At 36.4% G+C, this 27,960-nt stretch overlaps 1 protein-coding gene across 1 annotated transcript in view; it reads right to left on the bottom strand.

The window, feature by feature from the left end:
* Positions 1-21,523, bottom strand: part of AMMECR1 (AMMECR nuclear protein 1) — a 95,025-nt gene extending 73,502 nt beyond the window's left edge. Inside the window, exon 1 of the mRNA XM_058848257.1 lies at positions 21,184-21,523. The gene's annotated coding sequence lies outside the window, so the exon portion shown is untranslated. The remainder of the gene's footprint in view (positions 1-21,183) is intronic.
* Between the last annotated feature and the right edge of the window lie 6,437 nt (positions 21,524-27,960).

Raw genomic sequence — 27,960 nt, 5'->3', positions numbered from 1 at the left:
ATTAATTTTGGCTGCATCTTAAATGATGGATTTGAAGAGAAAATCTCCAATTACTAGATCTCTAATACTAATGAGTTAAAAGGTCCTTTGAAGGTTTCTGTCCAAATACTGGCCTAAACTCCTCTTGCTTTGACTGTGAATCATAGTCTGAAGTAAAACAGCTGCAGGGAATAATAGCAAACAGAAAGAAGAATTAAATGGTGTGAAGCAGTCTTTTCCATTTTTAAATGTAATGTTTACATTTGGAGCTGGTGAATACTTGAGGAGTATCACCTTCCCAAACAACTTTCAAGTTTCTTTCAAAACAAAGGCATTGTTTTCCACTTAGGGATTCATTTGTTTAAAATCAGTTAGCAGTGGTACTTTCTGTTGCTTTTGGGAAATGAGTTTCTCCAGGTATTGAATTCTGTCTCTTTCTCATTTGTTTAACATCCTGTATCAGTTAACACCAATATTTATAAAAATATTCAGTAATTACAAAAGCTTATGATGCAGACAGAAATATTAATTTTTCACTCCACTGGGACAAATACTTGGAATGTTAATTGTAAGGCTCAAAGCTAGGACTGATACTCTTATGCAATATCAAGACTACTAATAATGAATAGTGATAACTTTTTGATTAAATATTGTATCACAATGATCCCTGAAAGGGCAAACTAAGTATATTACTTAATCATTAAAAACACCATACTTTTTCCACTTCTGCTGATGTTCTTTGCTGTATTTGCTTATAGTTGTGCTCCTATTTTACCTCAGTGTGTGTAATGCATACCAAATCTCTATGTCAAGACAATAACAAATATGCAAACCTAACTGTGGAAACTAGTGGAATCAGGAAGACAGAGTTGTATTATCAAATATCTTGAAGTGGAGAGAACTGCAGACTCAAAAAATGCCTTTCATAGCACAGGGGAAATTTTCCATTTCTATTTGAAGGAGCATTTATTCTTTGGCTAATGATTTTGGTTAACTGCAACATGTTTCACTGGTTCTTTGCTTCAGTTTTGCTTTACTTTTTGCTTACTGCAAGAAACCCTTAATGTGTTCAGTTCCTTAAAGTACTTCTATAGTCTGCTAACTTCAGCAGATTCTTTCCTGTTGGTTGATGACAGTGCTGTGCCTCATATACAGTCAAATGTCCCAAGTGAACTCCGGATGAAAAACAAACTCTTTAGCAGTGGCAACAGAATCATAATGGTCATGCAATTAGGGTGATGCAATTTAGGAGTGATGTGGCTCTCCTTTAGGACTTCAACTGTGCAGCACTATTGCTCACCTCGTGTTCTAAAGCCTCAGTGATTTCAGAAAAGTCACTTGTTACAAGTAACAGATTAAAATTACTGTTTTAATTTAAAAAGTGCAGCTTATTATTCTTGAAAAGAGCTGTAAATTATTCTAAGAAACAGAATTATTTGCAAAAGGATATTTCTCAGCGATCTGAACCTGCTCTAAAGGATTGCCATTCTTAAACAAAATAATCAGAATTATTAGTATGTGGAGGAAATTATATCCTGACAGACACAATCTAATTCTTTTTGAATCCAATGTAAAATTTGCACTGACTGTAGTAGAAATCAGATAGTTGTCAAGTGGGCCAAAAGATCATTTATGTTTCCCCATTATGTTTCCTACAATCTAATTAGAAGACAAATCAACCAGAACAAGGAAACAAGGAGCCAAAATTTGGCTCCATCAGTAAGTAGGAGTGATACAATCCTTGCCTTATTAGTATCAATTCTTTTAATACGTACTAGAACAGTTAAAGGGATTTAAAAGGGTACTTAAAATAGCACATTTTGGCTGTTTGGCTTCATGTGCACTTCTGCAGGAGTAGTAATGTTGGTTTAAGCAGCTCTACCTCAGCTAATTGTTCTCTTTCCTGCCCCAACCATTCTGTTTCGTCCATGCAGCTGTTTGTGCAGATGTGAGGCAGAAGATAAAATTTAAAAACACTATTTTCCCTTAGAGGACTGTGTCAGAGGACTGCACAAAAATCTGTGTTGGCTTCTTGGAATGGCTACACAAAATTGAGAATTAATGGCCTTGGGCAGCTTAAACACTGCTGGTGAAAAATTAGAAGATGCAGCCTAAAGCAGCATTTCACATATTTATGGGGAAACTCAGAAATCACAGAAACATTTGAATTTTAAATAATAGGTGAAGAAAACCAGTCAAGGAAAGATAAAGTGCCTTGAATGAGAAGGAAATTAATTTATGCTTGGGACTGTAGAAAAGTCAGAGCCACGCAATGAAGGAAAGGGAAACAGACAATCCTCTTTTCAAAATATAGAATATTCCACTTTCTGAGAACTGAAGGAAATATAATACTACAAATAATTATGTAAAAAAACCAAAAAAAAAACCAAAAAACCACCCTTCAAAATTTGGATGATGCAAGTAGCTAGCATGTCTTTGGAGTCGTTGGTTACTATTCTAGAGAAAAGTCTGTACATCTTCCAAAATTCAAAGGTTAAATTCTATCTTTCTAACTTCCCATCATCATGAGCTCTTTTGGATGGGCCTGGCATAAAACTGGAAGATTTACATGCTGAAAATTCCTCTGGTCTGAGGAGTTCCCACCCATTGTAGAGTCAGTCTAGGCAGCTCTTCCCTTGCTCTGCAGCCTACAAGGCATCAAGGGTGTAGCTGGAAAGAAAGTGGGTTTGCACGTTATCTAGCTTTTGGTGTTGAGAAATTCCACCTCCATTCCTCTAATGTCCGGTTCTTAGCTCAGGTTCATGCTCCCTTGCAGTATTTTATACTGTTATATTTTATACTATTCAGATAGCACTGAAGCTGTCATCTCTCTGGTCCTTTCAGAGAAATGAGATATACTGTTCTTTTCTCCAGAGACTGAAGAACATTTTAATCTTTGTGAGCAGTGAAAACTCAACAAATCCTTCTGCTGCCCTTTACCATTCTCAGTTCTGTGAAAGAATATGTAAATCTTAAGTTGGCCAAGGACTACTTCCACTGTTCCAGGTGGAAACATCTAGTCAATTGATATTGAATGGGTTTAGTTTCTCCGAATGTAATATTTTGACTATTGTTTTGAAAGAGTGTTCATTAGTAGACTATTGCAGCTTCTAAAAATATGCAAGCAGGGCACTCAAGTATTTTTCCATCTTCGGTATTGTAATACATTGATATTTATCAACTGTATTTTTTTTTCCTTTCTTCCTGTAAGTATCAGCATTCTTTACACTCAATGCTTAAATTACTTACCCTTATATCTTCAAGTGCTTCTGATCTGTACATGTCACCCTAAATGATATGTTGATCCTCCTTTCTGTAACTGGTTTGATAAAATAACCACTTATGTCACTTCGTTGCACTCCTCTCTTTATCTGTGCAAAGTAAAAGCTGACAAATGCCAGTGTTTTGCCATAAAGGTGCTGGTCCTTCAGCACCATGAACTGCTAAAATCACTAAATACATTATCTTAAAAGAGACTTGATATAAATTAGATGTTAGTTAAGAGCAGGTGTTATCCTCAGTGGCAAAAACCCAGCAGGGCTTCTGAAAGACCCTTGTAATTGCAATTGTTCCTATCCTCACTGGCATTTCATGAGGGCAGCCCCAGTGTGGCTGATGCTCAGTCTCACCCTCACCTCTGTCTGCTTTGACATATTCACTTGTGCAAACTCTTCTTTTCTTTCAAGTGGGTAGGAAAAACTAAACAACTCATGAGCATAAAATCCTAACTCTCGTATCTTTACGGCTTTAGAGGGGACTAGCAATCTTGAGCCTCAACTTCTGCAAGTTTCTGAATAAAATTGGATCTGTTGGAACTGGTAGAATTCAGTGCCTCACTTATTCATAGTGACATTTGCATTAGTTTTATTGCTTTCTTTCTGTAGAATTCATGTTCCCCAACATATTTTCTCATGTACTTTCTATTGCAAAAGTCAGTTCTCTTTTCAGACCCGTATAAATCAAATTACTCTAATGAGGTGAATAGAATTTTACAGTTATAGAATGATGAGTTCAAACCCAGGCCTTTTAAACCAGTAGGTCCCCTTGTAAACTGATGAATGATTTGTCAGTTTCTAGGTCTCCTGAGCTATCCTCTGTTTTCAAGGAAAGTAATATCTTTATAGATCAATATCCATCCCCACAAAACTTTGTCTTCCCATTTTTCTTATCTCCCACATTTGTATTCTCACTATAGGGAAGGGCCCTCAGGCTGCCTGCTGGTGGTGATGATTTCTGTCATAGTTGTTTAATGTATAAACACATTGCATTAATTTTTAATAAAAAGCAGCTAATAAACGTGCAAGCTTCAAGAGTGTTACTTGTACACTCTTCCTTTCATTCACTAATTCTGATATTCTTTCTTCACATTATCCATTTACCTCAGTCTGCCATTACAGCAAGTAAAAGTAAACATTTTATTTTTAATGTGATCATTATTTAAATAAAATAAAACATATTTTAGAAGATTAAAATAAATAGTATTTCTTCAACTATGAAAGAAGTCATAGCATTCAGGAAGCACTGTTGCTTATGTTTCTTGCTAACCATTATAAAAGGTGAAGTTACAGTTTTTAACATTTGGAAATTGATCATCAAGACTTGTATCTGAGCTTTGATTTGCATGTTTGTTTTTCTCAGTGGTTTCTTCATGGTAAATATTATGATAATATACTGACCACCAGAGACTGCACAATAATAACATATCTTGATTTAAATACCATACATATGATTTGAGGAAATTATTATTTCCATTCTTAATACTAAAAACATATCCTTGTTACTTCAAATGGAAAAAAAAAAGCAACATCTCTCCTTGTGTATTTTAAAGTAAATCTATAAGTATTTTGATCTACATGCTCCAATTATAAATTAGATTCTTGGTTTTCTACCATCTCCCTTTAAACTGCATCTCAATAATAATTAATTTGTTTTGATTAACATTTCTAAAGAGCATTTCAAGGTTGGAAGTATCCCTATTACACAGTTGTGGAGAATCCTAGCACAGCACGTCAGATCTAAGGCACTGAAATATTTCAGGGCTATCTGTTCATGGGGTAGGTCCTTCCAGCTAAGGTTAGAAATATTGCAGTTTAGATTAGGGATATAGAAGAAATTTGAAAGTAGTTTAATAAAAAATCCTTTGTGTTTAACTCTTAAAAAAAAAATCATATAAGAGTTTGAATTCTCTGTTTTTCTATTGCCTACTTTGTAGTTGTTTTCACAGGTCAAAGTCCAGCTGTCCAGTGTAATCACGTTTAGATTCTGCCATGACCTGTAAGTCTCTCACTTCTAAGTTTTCTATTGCAATAGAACAGCTGCCTGAAAACTGTTCTGGAATACTGAAATATGTCTTTCATTGAATTATCATTAGACAACATATATTGGATATGGCTTGTCTTGTTATGTTAAATCCATGTAGTTTAAGCATGTATGCTTATAGTATGTATCTACTTTTTAAAATACTAGCTTATGATAATCTCATTGCATTTTAAATGGAAGGCTCACAGCTTATCAAATCTACTTCTGTTTCCAGAGGTACCCTTACTCTAAAACTAGTTCTCTTTCTAGGTAAATCAGAACTGAAAGTTATCAAAGAAAAATATTACATTTGCCCACTGATGAACAATTACCGAGAATTACATGTCCAGAGTAAAAAATGGATATAATTTTGTTTTATGAGTCCACTAGTTAATAGTGAATTAGAATAAAGCTCCTGTGGGAACACATTTGACATTCACATGAATAACAGATGAATTCATTAGGATCCCCCGCTTATGAAAGAAATGGCAAATGAATTCATAATTATTAAGCATTTAAAAGTAACATTCCCCCAAAAGATAAAACTCTGCATTAAGTACCCAGCTGTGGTTTGGCTGCAGGGCTTTAAAGAACATGAAATGAAGTGGTACCACAAATGATTTTGTCATTTGCCACATTGTTTAACTACTTGGTTGCCAAAATAATGAAGATTTGAAGGCTAGTTATTGCCTTTGCATTAATTCTGAAAGTTTGAGATCAGTCTTGCTTCCAAAGCAGAGAATTAGATACATGGTGCATGAAAAGATTATGATGAGTCTATGTATAAAGAGGAGGATTCCAGCACATATGACTACTGACATGTACTCATATTGCAAGTGACTGTGGGCATCTCCTTTGAAATATATATTAGAGTTTAATTTTATTGGGGTTTTTTCATTGATAAATATGTGGTTTTGTATATGACAAATGCCACTCAGGACAGTTATTTTGCTAGAAGTGACATTCTCAAATACTTGCCAATCTGTCACATGAGCATACAGCTTACAGCCAGGCAGGAAACAGCTCTTCCATGAATCTAACTTCTGCCCTGTGATGACAGTAATTGTACAGGGTCCCAAATGTTACCTTGTCTGCCAGGTAGAGAGAGAAATAAGAGATGCGGAGAACAAAGTCACTTTGAGAAGGAGAAGAGGGATAAATAAAATCCTTTTCTTGGTACTACCTGTTCCAAGAACATAAACTGAAAAGAGATGAGAAGTAGACCAAGTTAAGACTGTTCTAAGTGCTGTCAGCACCAAAGAGATGCAAAATTCTTGTGTCCCCAGATCTTACATAGATCTAAATAACATTGATGGAGTGAAGAAGATACTTATCTTCTGCATAAATACTGACCCCATGGGTAGCTCTCCTTGGTTATGCAAGGAGTAGAGAAATAATGCCATGTGAGATATATTATCATTATTATAATGCTATATTCCTTTTCCCAGTATAGAGGTAAGGAGATGTGTGATAAACCTTGTGTACATGCAGATTTTAAAATAACATTGCTCCCACATATTTCCAAGCTCTGTCCTCCTTAGCAGCAATCAAGACTTTAACACAATTGTGTTGCCATTGACTGTTATCGTGCTGATCAGGAGGGGAAAAAAGCCACATCAGGTGTACTCATATTTTACTTCACTCAGGGGTCTGAAGCTGCAGTCTGCCATCAAGTGGACTTCATGAGATACCTAGGCTGTGGGTTGAGAAAAAGTGCTGTAAAACCAAAAAGTGCAGAGCAAGGGAGGAAGTAGAAAGGGAAGGGTTTCAGGATTGTGGAGGTACATGCTGCACAGTCATGATAATGGTCATGAAGTCTAGAAATACATTAACCAAAACAGAATTCTGTAAAATAATCATACACTTTTCTAGTCCAATTATTTTGTTGTTAGTACAAGGGAAAAAATTAATCAAAATATCAGAAAAGCCATTTTTACTATAGTAAGCTTGTGGAAAAATGTGAGCAATTATTTGAGAAACTGTTAAATGAAGATAAAATTATGTCTTTCTGCTTTGGAACAAGAATTACAAGATGAGCTTTAGAAATGTCATAGCTACCAATGGAAAAAATATGATTTATGCACTGCTGAATTACATCGCTTTTAATTTTAAAAGTCTTGGTGCTGTCTGATTTAACTTCTGATTTGATCTGTGTGGATAGAGTTTGGATGTATGTCCAGACGATAGGGCTGAGCTGATGCTTCAGAGTGAGGTGAGAAATATCCAACCTAAATCCAATAGATAAAACTAAATGTTTATCAGAGAAATTAATTGTGCATCAGGGAAATTAACTCCTTCCTGAGCCCTGTAAATTGCTGGCTGAAGGATGTAGTTTGACTACGATTATTGTTTTAATGCAGACCTTCAATTGTTATGGGCCTCATGAGGACAATGCAAGAAACCTGTTCTGTGATATATGAAGTGAGGAGTATGAACTCTTGTATTCCTACATTCACATCATGCATGGTTCTACATTTCAAGGAATTGGGAGATAATTAAGGAGATAAACCATACCTGCCAATTATGCTACATACAACTTTTTTTCCTTGAAAGATAAAACCAAGTTTGGAGATTTGTTTGAGGGTTTTCTGTTTGGTGGGTTTGTTCTGGGTTTTTTCCAAGCTGATACATTATCAATCTGTTACTTTAAAAACTTTTAGAGTTTCTATTTTTAAATATTTAACGTCTGTCAGAAAGATATTTGTTTATACAGTCTTTAATATTATATCTATATTATATTATATCTATGGTTGTCAATATTTGACGTAATCATTATTATAAACAAGGGCACAATAAGAGAAATGCTGTGATAGCTCTCCAAATGATGACAAGGGAATGTGAATGTACTTTTTATTTATAAAAATCAGATGGCATCTTATTGTAGCCACTTTAAAGTTAAGACATCAGAACACAGTTTGCTTTCAAAATGTTGGATAAATCACACAGGTCAGTATCACATCATGACTTCTCCAAGCATATGCTCCCTCACAAGGCCACTGCTGGTCATCATCCAACATCAGTGTGCAAAAAATTGGCATGACATACCTTATCAGATACGTTTCTATTCATTACCAACACATTAAAGTTATTCCAATGTTTGCTTGTAATTTTCTAGGTGAAACAAGGTGGCTTGTTGTACCACCCTTCTGTGGGAAAAGGGAATTCACTCCATGAAGTTTATAGAAAGCTCTAAATTAGACACTTCTTTAAAAATCAGAGAACTGTGGTAACAGAAATCCTGATGGGAATCCTTTTGCAAAATTAGGAAATGAAAAGTGGTAGAAAGAATTAGTGCTTGGAATGGGTGAGTCCTGACTAAGTGAATCAGAGGAACAGCCATCTCTGAGAAGAAGAGCATATCCATACAAGATTATTTTTTAAAAGAAACAGGTACAGTTGTGAAGAGATATGAATAATTTATAAAGATGAAAGTCTAGGCTTCAGAATGTACTTACAATAAGACAAGTCTTAATCTGAATCACCTCAATTTGTGGTAGGGTATCTTGCCGCAGATAGCAAAACATTCTTGTTCTAAATATTATGAAAAAATAATTATAGTACGTAAATGCAATTGGCAGTGATTGAAATACTAATAACACATAATAATAATAACTTCATTTCAAACATTTGTTTAAAGTGACCTCAGTCTGTTATTCTTCTGCTAGAGACAAATCTCACTCAAATTGCATTTGTCTACAGCCAAAATGTTCTGACAGTATGGTACCTAAATTAGGTGTAATTGCTAATAATTTATTCAACAGAAGGTTTGCTATTATCAGCTTTGTTTATGTCAAATGGAGATTAAAAAATAGTTCTCTTTCTTGCAAACTGCTATGCAAATTTCATCTGCTTTATTAGATGTCTTTATCTCACAGGAATGATATGAGATTCTTATGCTAACAGAAAAAATATAATCAAATATAATATAGGACAAATATGAATTTTAGGATTTTAATTTACAGAACCTTACTTTTGTGTAATATATCTTTAATAGGCTGTAAGTTTTCTGTTCTGCTTTCAAGTAATGTTGCTGTAAACATTCATGCCAAGAAAGGAATGAAGCTTGTGAGTGTAATATATATACATACATACATACATACATACATACATACATACATATGTATATTTAGCAGATAACATATAAAGACTTTTAAAATTTATTTTCAATTTTGCATTACCCTATGCAGTGCTTTTTGCTGCTCTGATTCAAAATGTCAAAGACTCAGAGACAGGCTTATTAGAAAAACATATGTATCCACTGCATCTCTACACTCTATTAAGTAGTGTAAAATCATCTTAGCTCTTGGGAAGATGTGCTGTTTGAAATTTTAAAGAGATTGAAGTACATGAGTAGCTCTAAACTATTCCTTTTAGCTACTATTTTAATAATTATCTTTATAACATATCTCACTGATCCTCAGTTTTATTTGTTTCAAAGGACAGGGGGTGTCTCTTAAAACATATTTTTTCTACTTAGAAAAATTAAAATAAGAAAAAGGATTAAAAGCTGCACGTCATAAAGTTCAAGCTACTTGCTGGCCTCTGGATGGAACTCCTTCCTTATCCACAGCATTGTCCTTTCTCAGTGCTAGGAAATGTACAATACACTAGCCACAACAGAAAAGATACAGAGGTTCTGTTTGGTTTTTTTTTTAATTCTTAAAAAATTAGTTCCTTTCCTCTCTAATTTAGGAGTTACATTCACTAGATGATTAGAATTCAGCTAGATACATAATTACATTTATTAACATACAAATTAATTTACATTTCTTATTTATGACCTTACACATCACAGCTTGTTCACCAGTGGTACAAGAAAATGTAGTTTTACGTTGGTTTATAATGAATTTGTTCTTACTGGCAAGCACTGGAAATGTTGTGCAATATTTTAATTTCAAACACTGCTGGAGAATTTTAAATCCAAGTAATTTATCTTCTATAGCAGGCTGCTTGGAAACATCTATTCTAATTTTTTATTCTAAAAACTAGAGTTTATTTATTCAAACTTTTTACTGATTTTCTTTTCCTACACTTGAAAATTAAGTGCAGAGATTTAGTGTTTTAGATCATGTGCTTTCAGGCAACTGCATACATGCATGTTAAAAACTCAGTAAATATGATGCCTTTTTCAGAGAAAAAAAATCTTGAGGAAATAGATATTTCTCTTGCAGAGGTAATTTTCACAGCTATTTTTTCAAAGCTGGGTTTGCTTTGTTTTCCTAATGATATTCTACAGGGATACTGGGTTGGAGTTCTAGGTAAGGATTTCTGAAATCAATGGAAAGGTCATGCACTTCAGATTGAGGTCCCATGAATGGAAGAATATATTCACTTCTGTGTCAAAGCCAGACCAGAAAAAGGAAGGAGAAGGGTCCCAGGTGTTTATGGTTCAAATAACCCACTCTCAGCACAGATTAGAGATGTTTAGAGGCAGTATGTGACTGAAGAATGGAGCATGGGATCTATCATAACCATCCCGTTTTTCCCTCATCAGTATGCCAGGACATGAGTGGAACGGCAGATGCAGGAGCCAAATCCCATCAGTCTCCAGAATTCCTGTGAAATCTGCAAGTGAGGTCTGGTTTGCACTGTCCAACTGCTGCACAGTGGGCCCATGTGGTGCCTATCTGAGCGGAGAGCAGGCCCTGGGAGCTTGGCCAGGGAAACCCTTCCCACAGAGCTGTGCCAAGGGCTCGCAAGGGCACAGCTCTGCCTGCTGCTAAGCTGGCTTTATTTTCAAGCACTGTCAGTCTGGTACAGACCAGTGCTGCATTGCTGTGCCTATGCAGGCTTTGCTGCATATCTTCTAGTTGACTGGAGAGATAAAAATAATCCCTGACATAAATCAACTTCATTCTGCCTCAGGACATAATTCAAATACCTTCTCCTGGGTGTTCTTCCCTCTTTATAAAAGCAGCAAGTTAACTTTCCAGTCTTCACAGTCTAATTCTAGAAAACATTTCACGAGGGACTGCCACAGTGAAGGTAGAGCTATTGCTGCATTAGGATACACAGAATATCTGATAGGGACACAGTGGTGGGAAATGGAAAGGTAGTTTAAAAAGGCTCTTGAGTATTTCCTTTCCCAAGATTCTAAGGCCAAAAAATTGCTTGAATTTATGAATAGAGGTGGACAAAACTTTTGAATTATTTTTAAATTCTTAGAATAACAAAAGTTTGAAAGGACTGGGCCCATTCTTGAGATTAGGTTGAACTAAAATAGTTTCAACTGAAATAATAGGAAAAATATGAAACGTTTTCTTAGTTTTTAAAGGAAATATCTTAACATGCTGAAAATGAAATTTTTCATCTTTTGAAACAGAAATACCACTTTCCACTTCCATGTTAGTATAAATTGAAAATATGTGTGTTTTTTAAAAAGTCACAAAACATTTTGTTTTTAATTAGATGTAATATGTCAGATTTACCCCAAATGGAAAGCACTAGGTTTTTATTTTGTTAAAAAAAATATATATATTGTGTGTATTCTGTATGAACTGAGATTTGTGCTTCCTTCTTTCTGACATTTTCAATCTGTTATTAAACTGGAAGAAACTTCACTTGCTCAGTTCTGTTTATGAAATATTCACAAGACACTGTCCTGGCAGTTTTCTGGTGACCTTCAGATGATTGTTAGCATATAAGGGTGTAGCTCTTCCTGTACTGTACCAGTGCTGGACATTGAACCTTGCTGCATGCTCTGCCTGTGCTGTACTTTGATTCTTTGGGACAAAAATACAGTGGGTAGGGATCTGCAATTTTAGAAGGCTGTTCATGAAAGTAGGATCTCTTGATTCTAATGTGATTGTGGGATACCTGCATGAGGTATCATTAGCTCAGCATACACTGAGTGAAAGAAAACTGGTCACAGATTTTTCCCTTCTGCTTTGTGTTCCTATTCTTTTCTTTCCTGTTCCTTGTTCTCTTGTCAGCCATCATTTCAAATAGAGTTCATTTCAAATAGATACAATGTTCAAAATTTTCATCTAAAGTAACAGAGCACATGATGAGAACTCCAGATGCCCTATTGGACTCCCATTTTCTCAGGCTGATCTGGGCAATGCAGAGGCAGAATCTTCTGATCTCTTCTCCCATTGACCCTATATGGGTGTCTTGGGTGGATGCTTAGGAATTTCGAAGCTGTTTTGCTCCGTCATCATTGTCACTCTAACAGTGTCAACCTTAAGAAGGTCAGAAAGCTGTTGCAGTCTCCAAAAAAGACTTTATCGGACCTTTCCTAGGAGAAGTAAAGAAGGTGATGAAACCGAGTGCTACTACGTCTCCATTCACAACATTACTTGAGCATGTAAATAGCTACAGATTGGGTGTAGGATTCTTATCTTATAGGTAGTTGTTTGGATATTGTTTGGTTTTTGTTTTTAATATCTTTTAAAGAAGTTATTAGGGTTGTTCTAGTAGCTAAAATCTTCAGCATAGAGATGACATTATAGACTGTGAAAAACTTTTACTAAGAACTTCTGTAGTCAAAACGGCTAATAAGAGTTTGCAATCTGAAGAGACAAAAGTGAGCAAAAAGAGAGAGGAATGGAGTGCTGTCAGTGCACTTTTACAGATGGAGAAATGGACAAGCCTTGATTCAGGAAAGTATGGAGGCAGATCCTGTTTTTCAGTGTTCCCAAATGTGTACATTTCAACATATTCTGTTTGACCCTGGAAATGCTTTATGCCTATGCATGTCTCATTTTAACTGTTCTGATTTTTTTTTTTTATTATCAAAGAGAGGGGCTTTTATAGTTTCTCTTCAAACTGATCTTTCAAATACACTGGAGCACCTCTATTGTCAGCAGAGATTTTCAGTATATTTTCAGATTTTCAGCAGTTTTTGTATAGGTATGTGGGCTCCCCTCCCCTTGCCTTCCCCCCACCCCACAATTTTACAACAACTGCAGACATCCAGCAGAGAGAGAAGCAGGAAAGGACAAATTTACATACATTGACCGCCTATGCTGACCTTTCAATACAAAATAGCAGGGTTATTGTTCTGCATCAAAGTAAGAGTCTTAGCCTGGAAAGGATGTTTAATTGACATTGAACTGAAAGCATAGGCATAGTGTAATGGATCCTAAAATTGGCTGGACTGTTTCAGGATGTCTGTGTTCAGTATCCATATAAAAATTCCTGTGCACAGCATAAGCAGACTAATTAGGTGAGACCTTTTCTTAGTAGTATAATCTTTATGACAAGTTCTAGCAGTCAAACAGGAAATCATAAAAATGTTACATTCAAACTACTTGTCTTTGTCCAGGGCTCTGGTAATAGTTTGAATTGAACTATAGAGCATGTGAAGAGGTTTATTCCTTACAAATGCCTTGACACACTCTAGTGGCAAAAGCTCGCAGTGCCATTGAGACAACAGTGCCAAGTTAATTTCTTTCCTTTTTGATGTGAAGCAATAATTACCCTGGATGAAAATTTAGTTGATCAGTATTGAAAGTAACCTGGCAGCTCAGAAACTTCCATTCAAGTCCTGTGCTTTTATAAAACTTGTGTTTTTAAAATATATTTTAATATATAAAATACTGAATCAGGAATTTTGCTTGCTTGACATTTGTACAGAGTTTTGAGCAACACACCCTGACCTGAGTCATTGATGCATGGCCATGATATTTATGCAATATGTGGAAGTCAATAAACAGCACCTATCCACAAGTCCTTGACACTTATCCTTTAATAGTAATGGATACAGATCTTGGGCAACCTCATCTTTTAACCAACCATCATTAAATAGTAAATCAATAACCACATTAAAAATGCATTTATAGATAAGCTTTAAAACTAGTGCTGATTGAACTTATCATAAATGATTCACTGTTTTGTCTTCTGAGAAGATATAATGGACCACTAGGCTGCGTCAATTCTCTCTTAATTTTTACTTATCTCTTAATTTTTACTTCATTTTTACTTTACTTACCAATCATATTGCATATTACCCTCTGGTAATACAGTAAAGAATTTAAATATATACTTTATCATCACAGTCCAACCTATGGTGAAATGTTTTCTTCAGAATCAGAATTTCAGTGGCAATACTTTTGGATTGACTGTGGGCTAGTACCGATCCTCTGGCCTCATTGCTAATAGCATTTGAGCTGCAGAAGGATGTTCTGTGTTTTACTGCAATTTACACACTAACATGACTCAAGTATTTCACTTAGCACAACTCAAAATTTCCCTTCCTCAGCAAATTTTCTGTTTTGAAACTCTCAAATAGCTGTGTCACAATGAAAACAAAAATCCCATTTTCCAAAAAACAAAAAAGTAGAAGCATCTCTTTCTGATTTAATGTTTGAAGTTATTATTGTTGCTTGAACAATACAAGCAGATTCATGTATCTACATCTATCTTCTTGCTCATTATTTCTCATTCTCTATTTCAATGATTCCTTCTATTCTTTCTTCCTTGGGTGTTGCTTTTTGGTTATCTGGACATAAAACAGCCACATAGATATTTTAGACTAGCTCTTGCTGCTGTGCCTCTGAAGTGTGTTCATTTTTTCTGAATAAATTTTCTTGTTATATGGGAAAGTTACTCCAGTAAAAGTAAATCTGAATGTACGATCCAAATGAAGACCCTTATATGAAAATACACCTTTCCCCAACTATTTGGAGATTCTTGCTTCGGATTTTAACATATTTTGGAATACATTTTAGGTTGCTGCAACTCAACTATAAATATTGGGAAGGTTAAAAATTAGAGCTGGAGTGAACAAGTAAATTTCTCATTAAAGTCAAAGGGAATACTGCCAATTTACACTGGGAATGAATTATACCTTGGGTTTTTTACATCCTTGGTTTACTTGTTGTCCTAAAATGTCATGGTCAGACTAGATCTATCATAAATTTGTAGATATGTCATAATAATTATGTTATTATTAGTGATTAGATCAGCTTTAGAGGTTTTTTTAAGTCTTTTCCTTTTGCAAAGTTTCATGATGACACAAGCTATTAATTAGATTGGAGCTCTGAATTCTTTTTTCTTCTGGAATGGACAAAGTGCTTCCAAGACCAGGAACTTGTTGTGCATACAAACATATCTACAAATATTTGGACAATATATTATTTTTTCTCACTGTTCTATAGAGATATAATTAATGATGGAATGGCATTTACCATTCTCTGGTAGCTGTGCTATCACAAGATCCATGCTCCTGGTTAAGCAGAGATGAAAGGTAGTAACTTTGGGAACAACTCAACTGCTTACTTAGTACAGCAACACTGGTCAGCATATGCCTCATGTATCCCAGAATTATAAGTAGTCCTTTATATTAAGGTCCTTTTTTGATCTCGACCATAATCCAAGCAAAGAATTAACCAAGTCGTAAGAAAAAGTAAGACAGCAATGGATGAGTGAGCACCCAGGAACACCACCTTGAAAGATACAATTGATTGTATCTAATGAGGCATCAGTTGTTCATTGGATGTCTGGGCTTTGTAAAGCTGCAACATCCACTGAAGCAATAATCAGTGGTGAACTTTTCAACTTTTGATAATTAATGTGCTTTCTTTGTCCATCTTTGCATTTTAAAGTAATGCCAGATGACTCTGTAATTCAGTTTTGCATCTAGGTTAGGTTTCTGTTACAAACAAATATTTGAGTATTGCATGTCAGTGCCTTGAAAATTCCCTCAGGGGCTGCCTTGAGGAAGAGGTTTTTTTCTCTCCTTAAGACACAAAGGGTTAGACTTGCAGCAGAGAAGTTATTTTTGAGAGAAAGTTTGATTCATTTCAATGGACAAAAAGAAAAAAAATTAATTAAGCCTATAACTAACTTGATTAGCTTTGGGTAAGTCGTCTCAGCCACACAGAGGATTTATATCTTCTGGTGCAGTCAAATGAATATGACTGTCTTTCACTCAGAGCCAGTTTAGATTCAAAAAAAATACAGCTCTTTTCACTGCCAGTGTAATAATGGAGATTCACTGACAGATTCTTCCATCTGTTATGCCCAGACCATGCCTTGCAGTGCAGATTTTACTATGTAATGTTAAGTCTTTGCATGGTGTGAAATTAGACTTCCTTCTTTCTTCCCTCTCCCCTGGACAGTAAAGAGCTTTATGAAAAGCATCAGATAAAGGTATTTTGGGCTGTGAGATGACAAGCTGTCTTATGTGGCTGTGGTTCCATTCTTTTAGTTCAAGGAGGTTTTGATTTGGAAGTGTTAAATAGTTCTACTGTTTATTTAAATACTTTGGTTGCCTTTATGAAAAATGCAAGTTTATGTTAAAATTCAGGAAATATATTATAAAAGTGCAGAAGAGAAACCAGTATATTTCAGTTTAAAAATTCTGTGAAGTGTATAATAATAAATGAATTCTCATTTATTTGCCCCATGACTCTGCGAAGTCACTAGATAGGCAAATGCATTATGCAGATAGAGAACTGGAGACAGAGGTTATGTGATGCCCAAGGCCATGCAAGTGAGTCAAAGCTGAGCCAGGGCAAAGTTCCCATTTTAATGTGTCTATTAATAACACCAGCACAGACAAACTACATTAGAAAACTAAAATTGGGAGCCATATGATGTCAGCGTGCTCTGCAAGACTGAGATATTTTTTGTTTCCATCTAACTCTAAAATGGTGAAATTATTAGACATAAATAGGACTGGATCAATATCTTATCTTAAGGCTTTCTCATACTTAAGAATAGTAATCTCTTTCCTCCCTCCTTTTGTTTTTTCTTTGCCAAACATAAAAATAATTTTTTTACCTTCAAATTTTGAGTACTGACTGGTTAATACTGTGTCTGGAGTCAAAAAAGACAGTCTTAACATGAAAGATTTAGAGATAAATGTGAGCCAGTGTTAATGAGAGCCAAATTTTACTTGCATTTGCTATCCTTTTTAAAAGTGGTATTTACATTTAGTAGACCATTCCTGCATTGATATATGATATTCTTTGAGTTTGTATATTTTATCTAGCTTTAGGTAAAGTTAGTGTCTTCAGTTACTAACAGGATGTGGCAGAGGAAAAGATGTTGCATAGTAAGTTGCATAAATTTGAGTTAGGAGCTGTTGTATATCATTAGTATCTGTCAGCGACTTGCCTTAGTGACTTGGACTTGAACTTTCAAATATAAATATAACTTTTAGGTGCCTTTACTAGTGATTCTATTTCTAATGATTGCTAGTTTGATCACTATATGTAGTAAAAGTCAATCATGAATCAGTAACGTTATAGAAATATCTGCAAGAATGACTAAAAAAGGGTTGACATATTTGATGGGGACAGCTAAGGAATCCATTGCAGCTATATTTAATTGCTATATCTAGAAATGCCAAAAGGTGGTATCAGGGATTATATTTAACTTGCAGCCTACAAAGCATTTTTATGGAAATTCATGTAACATTATTGACAATGGTCAAGTCAACTTGGTCTTTGAGCAGTAGAGGAAAAACTTAACATGGAAATAACTTTTTGGTTCTTATTTACAATTAAAATACATTCAAAATACCCTAATCTATGCAGTCTCGTAACATATTTCCAAGATTCTTCAGAATATCAACAAGAACCAAGATTGCTCCTTTCATTCTTTTTTACCTTGAAGTGCTAGTTTTATTTGTGTATCTGAAAGAGGCTTATGTTACTTGATGATGGCATTTATTATCTAAATCTTTGTACAGAGAGAGAAGTGATGTCAAAAGGAGCAACATTACTAAAGTAAGTTATAGCACCTAGCCATTCATCACACCCAGAGACTGATATTTATCTCACTTTAATTAACATGTATGACAGTGACCTAGAAACAGTCCCAGAGCAATTATAATGTTGCAGCAACTTGCAAAAACAGACAGTGCTTTTGATAATTGATCATTCTTCATCATAAAAACCCAATAATTAGGTCTCTTGCCCCCATCTCACTGCTTCACTGTATTCTCCTAATTCTAATTGCTATGTTTGATTTATATCTGTTTGTTCTTGGGCCAACATTGTCATACATCCTAAATAATTAATTTCCGTGATGATATTTTTACCAATAGTCTTCATACTCGCACCCAAAGTTATGGTACACATTAATCTTTCTCTGTCCTGAGTGACAAAAACTATATATGTTTTAAATAGGGACTGTCCCATACTTATAGGATGCCATCAGTGCTCTACTGTCTCTAGTATCCCTATCTTTAGCAGTGTACTGTAATATGGTTTTGTCTTTTTCTCAGCTGTTTTACACTCAGAGTGTTGGGTGGAAGCAGCTGCGCTTTTGTTTGTCTACCTGTCTCTTTGCACAGTCCTCTAGGATGTCTGTTACCTCTCCATTCCTCTGTTACTTCCACCCTGATGTCCAGGCCCTGTAGCCCCGCTCTGATCCTTCCCAGATAGCCCTTATTACCTCCTGGTGCTTCTCTAATTGTTATCAGGCTGAGGTTTAGGTTGAGATGAGATCCAGAAGTGGGCCAAGGCCTACTCCAACTGTGGGATGATGTGGGAAGAAATGGAGATGGAAGGATCCAAGAGAAAGAGGCTGCAGAGCATTTTCATCCTGCCGTTGCCATCTGGGAGAGGGCTGGGGAGTGCTGGTGCTGTCAGGGCTCAACAGCTACAGGGAAGACAATGTCCAGCTGCTTGGACTTGCCAAGTGAGTGCCTCTTCCCTCCTCCCTCCTCACATACAAGTCTGCAGCCTGTCGCCTTGGCTGCCCATTTTTGTTTCTTCCTGCCCACAATGAGACCTTAATTTCCTACTGTATTTTCTTTCATTTCTGCAGTTCTGTGTTATTCCTCCTCTAAACTGATGCTGCCTCCCAACAAACACCAGCAAACCACAAAATTTGTCAGTTCTTTGTTGCAGAGCCCTGCTCTGTATGACTATTAAAATTCAGACCCACTCCTTGAATAACTTTTACTATTCAATTTTTGTTGATGGTTACTCTTTCAACACATTCTCTCAACTGGATTTAATAGAATTAATCTGGTGCGAAGTGACAGCCAGGAAAAATAAAACCGTCCCTTCAGTTTTAATGAAGGGCTCAGCCATCTGATCAGGTTTGCAGTGTAGTAAGTTACTGCATGTCAGTAGAGCCATTAAAACTATGGGTGCTTTTAGTCTAGCCAATTGAAGAGTAGTACAGGACCAATTAACCTTTCCTAAACTGGTTTTTAAGCTAAAATCATAAGGTGTACGCTTAAAAAAAACAAGTAAGCTGAATGGAGTATAACTGGCCTATTACCATTGGCTGTGCTTTTGTACAGTATCTTATTGCAGCTTTAGTGTGTGTCTTGAGGATGTCACTAAAATTAGAGGGACCCACTTCCATGGTATTCTGAGGAATAATCAAGTTTTTGACTCATGTTCTGACTCTAGAACAAATTTTACTTTACATCAGCATGGGTTCCACTTTGATATTGCCATTATTGATATCCATTAGCCCTTTTTATATTTGGTTTCTAGCAAGGATGAGTTATGGTGTGTTGCTGCTGAATTATAAATTAGTTAATTTATAGAATCAATTAATCTTTACTATCTTGTGTGTGGCTATTTTAGTATAGATGCACACCAAAAATGAGTGTATTAATAGGGTATGAGTGTATGCTTATTTGGGAAGGTCTGGAGAGTTGCTGCTAGTCTCCATGGTCCATATTCCTTCTCTAACAAAGACAAAGTTTTCATTTTCCAGAGAGCTCCCGGATGCAACAGTTTGTTTTGAAAATAAACAGTTATATTTGTCATCTGTTTTTTCATTATACAGATTGTTTTCCTTTCTGCACATCTTGTAACAACATGCATTGTCTTTTTAATTTTTATCAGTGGGAAAATTTAGGACAATATTTTCTAAAATGAGCCCAAACAAGCACCACTTGAATGGTTGTCTGTACAGGTATAATCCCTGTATTGGGTTTATCTCACTGAATTCCCAAAACACTCAATTCTGCACAGACCTGTCCTGTTGGAAAAATTTCCTTCACCTGACTTCTGTTTGTGCTGAGAGCAACATTGGTTTTTCTGAGAGAAATGCATGATTTAGCTTTATATGTCTGCTCTGGAATTTGTCTAATGATGTAACAGTTTCTCTGCTAACAGTAAACAATTGAGTGCTTTGCTAACTTCTACTAAAACACATCCATCTTTCTTCCTGTTGTCTCTGGGAAATGTGTTGAGTCTTGAGATTTCAAGCAACTTGAGCACTAACATTTGGGATTGGGTATAAAATTGAGCTAAGCATTAAAGGATTGATGCCTATGTATTATTCAGGTAATTTAGTATCAATGATTTCAGTGAAACTGAGGCAGACTCACCAGCTGGATGAGAGGCTCAGGTATCAACCTTATGTTCGAAACAACGTTGACAATACCATAGAAATTGCCTCAAAATTGTTAACTTTCAGAAATAAAAATACCACCTTCAGAGCCTGATCCTAAATCTACTAAATCTAAAGTACTTTAATAAATTGAAATGTAACCATTCTTGCAGAGGTTACTTGGTGCATTTCTGAGAGCAAATAAAATAACTGCATGATAAAATCTAGTCATTTTTAGTACAGCTCTGTCTGCTGCATTGATTTTATGCTGTCAATCCATTTGTAGTGTTAGTGTACTGCTCTGTGGCAACCCCGAGGTATTAAAGTTGAGCCAGAACACAAGACAGGAAGGCAATGTATAAAACTGTAAATCATCAGGAGCAGGACTTATTTATAACATTTCCATCTACCATACATAAAACCATTCCCTGATTTGAATAATTTGCTGAGCTAAGTAACAAAATTAACAATATACCTTCAACAAAGAAGATCAGGCAATAAAATACCCACTTTCAATCAGGATTGCAAATTACAAATGCCTAAAAGGTAGTAAAATGCGAAGAAAAATCCCCAACCCCTGGAACTAATCAAAATTAGTGTCAGTCATTGATTTCTAGAACACACAGAGACAGTGAGTATAAATGTATTACTTACAAGTGTTGAGGATTTTAGGGATTGAAAATGGAGACCAGGAGCTGGAGACTGCCTGCCATGCCAGCAGTGTTGATTTGGAAGCAATGGACACAAATAAACGTTTCAGCAAAGCTTAAAAAGCTGCAGTGCAAGGCTAGCCAAAAGTGTCCATGACCTTACCGTGCTGTGGCTGGCAGGCAATCCGTGTCTGGGAGCCTTCAGTCCCTCTAATCAGACTCCAGGGATTTTGTTTGCAAGAAAGATTGTCCTTTAAGTGATGAGTGCAGGAAAACAGAGAAATAAAGAGAAAGGAGCAAATTGTACAAGGCAAATAGCTGCAGGTCTTTAGCATGCTCCCTGCGTTTTCCTACGCTGCATCTGCAGTAGAGAAAATATCCCAAAAATAGCTCAGGCTGCCAGTGACTTGCTGAAACCTGAGAAAGAAATGCTGAATTTAAAGATCTGGGTTGTTGTGGGTGTATGATTAAAGTGAGAAATTGCTGGCAGGAAGAACCTAGGATGAGACCACATACTTAAGGAGTAACTTATGTGTTCACTGATATCAGAACATGAGCTGACCTATGATTTCCCTTTCCTCCACCCAATGCCAGTTAACCCTTAAGAGTTCAGAGTGGAAGAAAGTTCTACTATAACAGATGGAAAAGGAACTATGATCCAGAAAAAACTTCTTTCACCTGTAATGTAGTGACAACATTTTATAGCAGTGCCCTATTTCCTAAATTTCAAAGCAGTTAGGGAAGTAGATGTTTTGCAGACCTCTGACTTCTAGAAAGCTGTCTGGTGTTGGGTATAAGCTAAATACTCACTTTAAACTGTTTGTGGTCCCACAGAATGAAGGGGATTTCAGATAAATTTGGGAGGGAGGGAGGGAGGGAGGGAGGGAGGGAGGGAGGGAGGGAGGGAGGGAGGGAGGGAGGAAGGAAGGAAGGAAGGAAGGAAGGAAGGAAGGAAGGAAGGAAGGAAGGAAGGAAGGAAGGAAGGAAGGAAGGAAGGAAGGAAGGAAGGAAGGAAGGAAGGAAGGAAGGAAGGAAGGAAGGAAGGAAGGAAGGAAGGAAGGAAGGAAGGAAGGAAGGAAGGAAGGAAGGAAGGAAGGAAGGAAGGAAGGAAGGAAGGAAGGAAGGGAGGGAGGGAGGGAGGGAGGGAGGGAGGGAGGGAGGGAGGGAGGGAGGGAGGGAGGGAGGGAGGGAGGGAGGGAGGGAGGGAGGGAGGGAGGGAGGGAGGGAGGGAGGGAGGGAGGGAGGACAACATTTAAGAACTTTTCTGCAAACGGTGACTTATGGACAAAATGTCATGATTTGCCCGAGTGTTTAGCACAGTCTTGGAGGAGACACTGGCATAATCTCTATATGGTGCCCAGAACAAATTACAGTAGCTACTCCAGTTCTTGTCTGTAAGTGCTCCCTGTGGATCCCTTGTGCTTACACAAGTCACTAGAGTGTAGTGTGCTTTAGCCCAGTCCTCAGCTTTTTCCCTAGCACTTTTTAAAGGTTCTTTCTTGATTTAGAGGAGAACAAGAAGCAGTTGGCAGAAAGTGGGGTACATTGGCTTGACATCAGTTATGTTTCCAAAGCAGTGCCAAAAGTAATCCTCGGTAACCTATTTAGGACAGTATAAAAGCTGCCAGAGCATGGACTAAGAGCTAGTCCCCGGCTTTCTTTGTACTGGCACTGAAAAGGGAAAAAGTTTCATTTCTGTAACTGGATTAGATTCAAGCCACACGGGACTAGATTATGAGAAGCTGCTGCTTTGGAAAGCAATTGTGCATCTGAGAAAAGAGTTGAATATCACCATTAATTTAGGAGATGCTTTTGGTTTGGCATCAGTTTTTTGATATGTGTGAAAGAATAATGGACTCATAGGAGAACAAAATATTTACTGTGCTTCAAACATAATGCTGTGTAAAGACTTAATCATTATGGTAGGACTGTTGATGCAATGAAGCTGTACTTAAGAGTGTCTGAGCACTTTATCTTGAAGATGCCATGAATGTGTGAGTGCATTTTATCTGGGGATGAGGAGCTAAGCATTTGCCCTGTGATAATAAATAGCCATTTAAGTTGCACATGTACAAGGGCGGCTGAGAATGCCTAACTATGAAGGTCCCTTTTGTAGGTGCTTTGGAGAAAAAGGCCCATTATCAGGTCTTTTCATTTGTCTTCAAGTCTAACTGTTCCAATCATAAATGTTTTCCTACAAGCTAGAAGAGTAGACAATCCCTGAAGTAGTCTGGTCATTTAATCTGTATTTATACCCCAGCAGGGCCTTTCTGAAGCACTTCTGCTTCAAGAAATGTAGAATATCTTAAATTATGATAGTAGGAAATGTGGAATATCATCAATTATGGCCTGAATAATTATGACTCATGTTGCAGCATTCACCCTCAGACAACAGCCAGGAAGCACTTACACACATCTAGTGCTGATTTATAAATATATCACATAAATTTCACAGTGAATGCAGGAAGTCTGATTACTAATCTCCTAAGAACTCCTAATGCAAATTTCTGTTCCCATATTTGAAGCAGCAAGTGATAATACAAAAGACATTGTAGGCATCTTTTTCATAAATTAATAAAACCGAAATCCAGTAGTAATGATTAAATGTATGGTGCACTGCTAGTGATATATCAGCATGAAACTATCATTAGCGTCTGTGTATTAGCAGATGAATGAACTACACATTAAAAAATGAGATTCTTTCCCCCACTACCAATGTGGTAATTAATTCAAACACTTTTTGTCTCTCCTTGTTATCAAGAGGTTGCAAAGACAACACAATAGCACAATAAACACAATAAAGCAGTGCTACATCACAAACAATCAGAAATTTATTATTCACAACCATTCTCTGTTATTGCTGAATTTCATTAACACTGAGAGTCTAGATCATAAACTACATGTGTGTGATAATGCATAGTTTTGTATTTTTCACTTAAATATAGCATAGGGCAAAAGTGAAAAAAAGGAATGTGATAGAATTCTGAGCAGAGACCAGATGGGTGGTTTGGCATGGAAACAAAGGCATTAGCATATATTCATTGTCCTTATAGTGAAACGTTAATGCTTATGGTGCTTATTAAATAAATGAATGGAGAAAATATATTTTCCCCTAAGCATGCTGCTTTAGGTCAAGATTCCTCTAAATTATCTAAATGTGTTCCTGAGAGTTAAATGTTTGAATGTTCTTGTTCTTTTTTCTTCATTTGAGTAATTTCTTTAGTATCATATGACTTAAGTTTTGCCTGAACACCCAGTGCAAGCTAAGTGCTGGCTTTTGTCTTTGATTTCCCTGGAAAGAAGTGGCAAAGTACCTAGAACTACTGCTGTCCTACCAGGACTGATTTATCTGTGAGCCTACCCTGAGTCTAGTGTGATCCATAAATCATCTGCGGTTGTGTCTACACATCAGGGTTTAGATTGGAGCATCCAGGAATGTGTGAGAGTCTTTGCCTGTAAGTACTGGTTGATCTGGAGAAACAAAGTCGTGTGTCCACCAGTGCAGTCAAATCACCAGACTGGTGTGGGTGTAAACGAGAATTCCGTTACAGAAACTCATTAAGCAAAATAGACTGGGTAATGCAGATGAATGTTTTACACACTTCACTGGGCAGGATGTCACCAATTGTTTTTCTTATGAAGTAGTCTCTTTTTTAGGAAGCCCTTTGTAGCATGAATTTCAAAATTATGTCTGGCACATGCAAATCACTGAAGTAGGAAGATTTCCTGTGGATTGACAGATCTTTTTTATCACAATGATAGAGTTGGTACAAAAATGACACTTTGCTTTATCTGAAGCTGTAACCATAATTTGAAATTAGGCCTCAAATGCCAGCCCTGTTAAAATCAATGGGAAAGGAAAAAGCACTGTACCTGACACTGCAGGACAAAAACTTTAAGGATTAACTTACCTGAAGTAACTTAGAATTTCAAAAAATGACTAGGGAGTCATATCATAAGAATAAGTGTTAGTGCCTTGAATGCTGTGTCTATCTGGATTGTTTGAACAGTAAGGATCCAGGTTTGGCAGGGAAACCTGAGGCTAATGGCCTTGATTACTGCAACTGTCTCTTTTCGTGTTAAAGTACAGTGTTCTGTTGCTAATCTTGTTTCTCTAGGCAATGTACAAAAATGTGCAAAACATATAATTTTATGCCAGAAACCTGAAAAGCGAGATCTCTCTTTGTACCTGACAGCTGATTCGCAAGGGCTTGTTAGAATATATTTCTCCCATTTTAGCTAACACTAATTAGACATAGGGAATTCCTGCTATCTACCAGAGTTTCTTCACTCATTTTTTTCTCTCCTATTTTTTGCCTTTTTGCCCTACTGTCTGGGACATTCTCCTTGTTGCTTTAAACCCAATTTAATATCTGTTTCTCTTGCCAAGCTCATCCCACCCTACTCTATTCCAGACCCATTCTGTTGCCTTATATTTTGGTTTTCTTCTTTAGTTGGAAACCTGTTGTTGGAATGGATAAATCTCGTTCTGTATAACTACAGGAAAATTGTCAGTATAATATAAGCTGTTTGTAAAACAGTTGTAAAATTTGTTTTATTTTCTACAAAGGATTGACTGGAAGATTTTTCCTATAACGATTTTATAGCAATCAGTTAAAAAAAAATAAATAAAAAAGCCAAAACAAAACCAGATGAAAACCGCAACCCTCCCTCCCTCTAGGCTTTCTCATCAGTTGTCATTGCAAATTTCCACAAATGCTTTTGGCACGATTTTGAAAATTTTAGCTCTGTGTTATGTGTTTGTTTGATTAATGATTAGTTCCAGATCTGGTGATCTTCACATGAAACATAAAGAATTATCAATTGCCTCAGCAATATCTAGAAGCAGAGTATGTCAAGGATGTAGTTTGCTTCCCTAGTTTATAATGAAACGTCATGCTGTATTCCTCGCCCTAAAGTAGTAATTTGATACATTATGCATCTGCCTGGCCCAAGCTTTGCAGGTTTGCTGTTGCAAAGTAAGAGAATATATTAAGAAATTGCTATTAGCAACCATCAAATCCACACTTACCCCCATTCTATGAAATGTTCAACTTGGCCTTACCGTGTTTTTTCAGTTTTATATGTACAAGAGGATAAACTAGAGTACTCCAAAGCAACCTACTCCTGAATACTAACAACTCCATTACCAAAATTTTTATTCCAAATGGTAGGGAAAATATTGAGCAAAACAGTCCTGGTTCTACTCCATTGAACAGCTGTAAAGCCAAGTAATTCTCTCTCAACTTACACATTTCAGATGTGTGAAGAAGGTAAGTTTTGTCATTGATACATCCTTTCTTGAGATGAGCTAAAAAATGAAAGAATCTTTATCTCAGAGTTGTGATTAACTGAGTTTGTAATGCATAGACTTCTGTGACAAGAGTTGGGGCTTTATTATTCAACTTGATTTTACTCTGAAGTGTACAAATTCATGTACCAAATCCATGTACAAATCCAATGGAACCAAAAAGGTTCCATTAAAAGTTAGTTGCAGCCTGAAGCCCATCAGTGTCATTCTGTCTGATATTGGCTATTGTAGCTGCTGCATCATCGTTCCCTTCTGTCACCATCATTATCTGTCTCCATGCAGTGATTCTGTTCTAAGATGGCTTAGAGGTCCTCTTCTTGAAATATACTTTTTATGTATGTGGTGTGCACAGTCAGACTGTCTACATATCCAGGGGGGTGGGGGGAGGAGGAGGATGATGACGAGGACGATGACGAGGATGAGGAGGAGGATGAGGAGGACGAGGAGGAGTATGAGGACGAGGAGGAGGAGGACAAGGAGGAGGAGGAAGAGGAGGAGGCGGCAAACTGGTCAAAATTAGGATTTCGTGGTGTATACCATCATTTCACAATTTCCCTTTACCTCAGAGACTCCTTTCTACCTGTTCTGTAATTTGGAGCATTTTGCTCTGCATCTGATTTCTCTGTGGAAGTGGTATTTTTATCAGCTCATGCTGTTTCTCCTATAAGTGTTAAACATCTGTGGCTACAGGTCTTCTTGAAGTTTTGTATTTCTCAGTTTAGAAGGAACTGTTAATAAAGAACTTTGTGTTCATTAATATCTTGAATCAGGAAAGCACTGAAACATGAACCTGAAGGTACCAGTAGCACTTTATTCAGGACTATTAGGACTATATTTAACCATTCTTTTAAATCAATGTACTTTTCATAAGTTTTTTCAGTACTAGGGCTTTCTGGTGTCCCCCTTCATATGCAAACTTTTGATTTCCAGAGATAAGATTTTGCAGTAGCTGAATAAGTTATAATTGTGTAAGTATTTCCATTCCTGTCCAAATAGCCTGCCAGTTCCAACACCAGTTTATCTAATGTGTAAACCGGCCAGCAGGGCATCATAAAATTATTCTTTCCTTCAGTTGTTTTAGCCCTTGGTCTTTTCTCAAGAAAAATTTCTCATTACTTCAGTAGGAATTTTGCCTGAGGCCTGTAGAATCCTATTTTAGATTTAGCTGTGCTATTTGACAGTTATTGGTTATAACACACTGAAAAATTTTACAGTGTGAATACATAGTGGATCTTATTCTGATCTTTCAGCAAATTGGGCATGGACAAGAAGCTGAACATTTAAAGAAGTGTTGTTATTTACATTAAACAAGGGAAATAATTTGATGGTATTTTAAGAATACCATTTAAGAATGTCCCACTGGTTAGTTAAAAAGATAAACTCAAAAGTAATATTTAAAAGCAGTTCCACATAATCAGCCTCAAAAACTGTGGTACAGGATTCCAGTGTCATGGCTAATGCAAAAGAGGA

The sequence above is a fragment of the Poecile atricapillus genome, chromosome 12 (assembly GCF_030490865.1).
Source record: "Poecile atricapillus isolate bPoeAtr1 chromosome 12, bPoeAtr1.hap1, whole genome shotgun sequence".
Classification (NCBI taxonomy): Eukaryota; Metazoa; Chordata; class Aves; order Passeriformes; family Paridae; genus Poecile; species Poecile atricapillus.
Note: the sequence above shows the minus strand (reverse complement) of the source record. Positions and strands in the feature narration are given on the sequence as shown.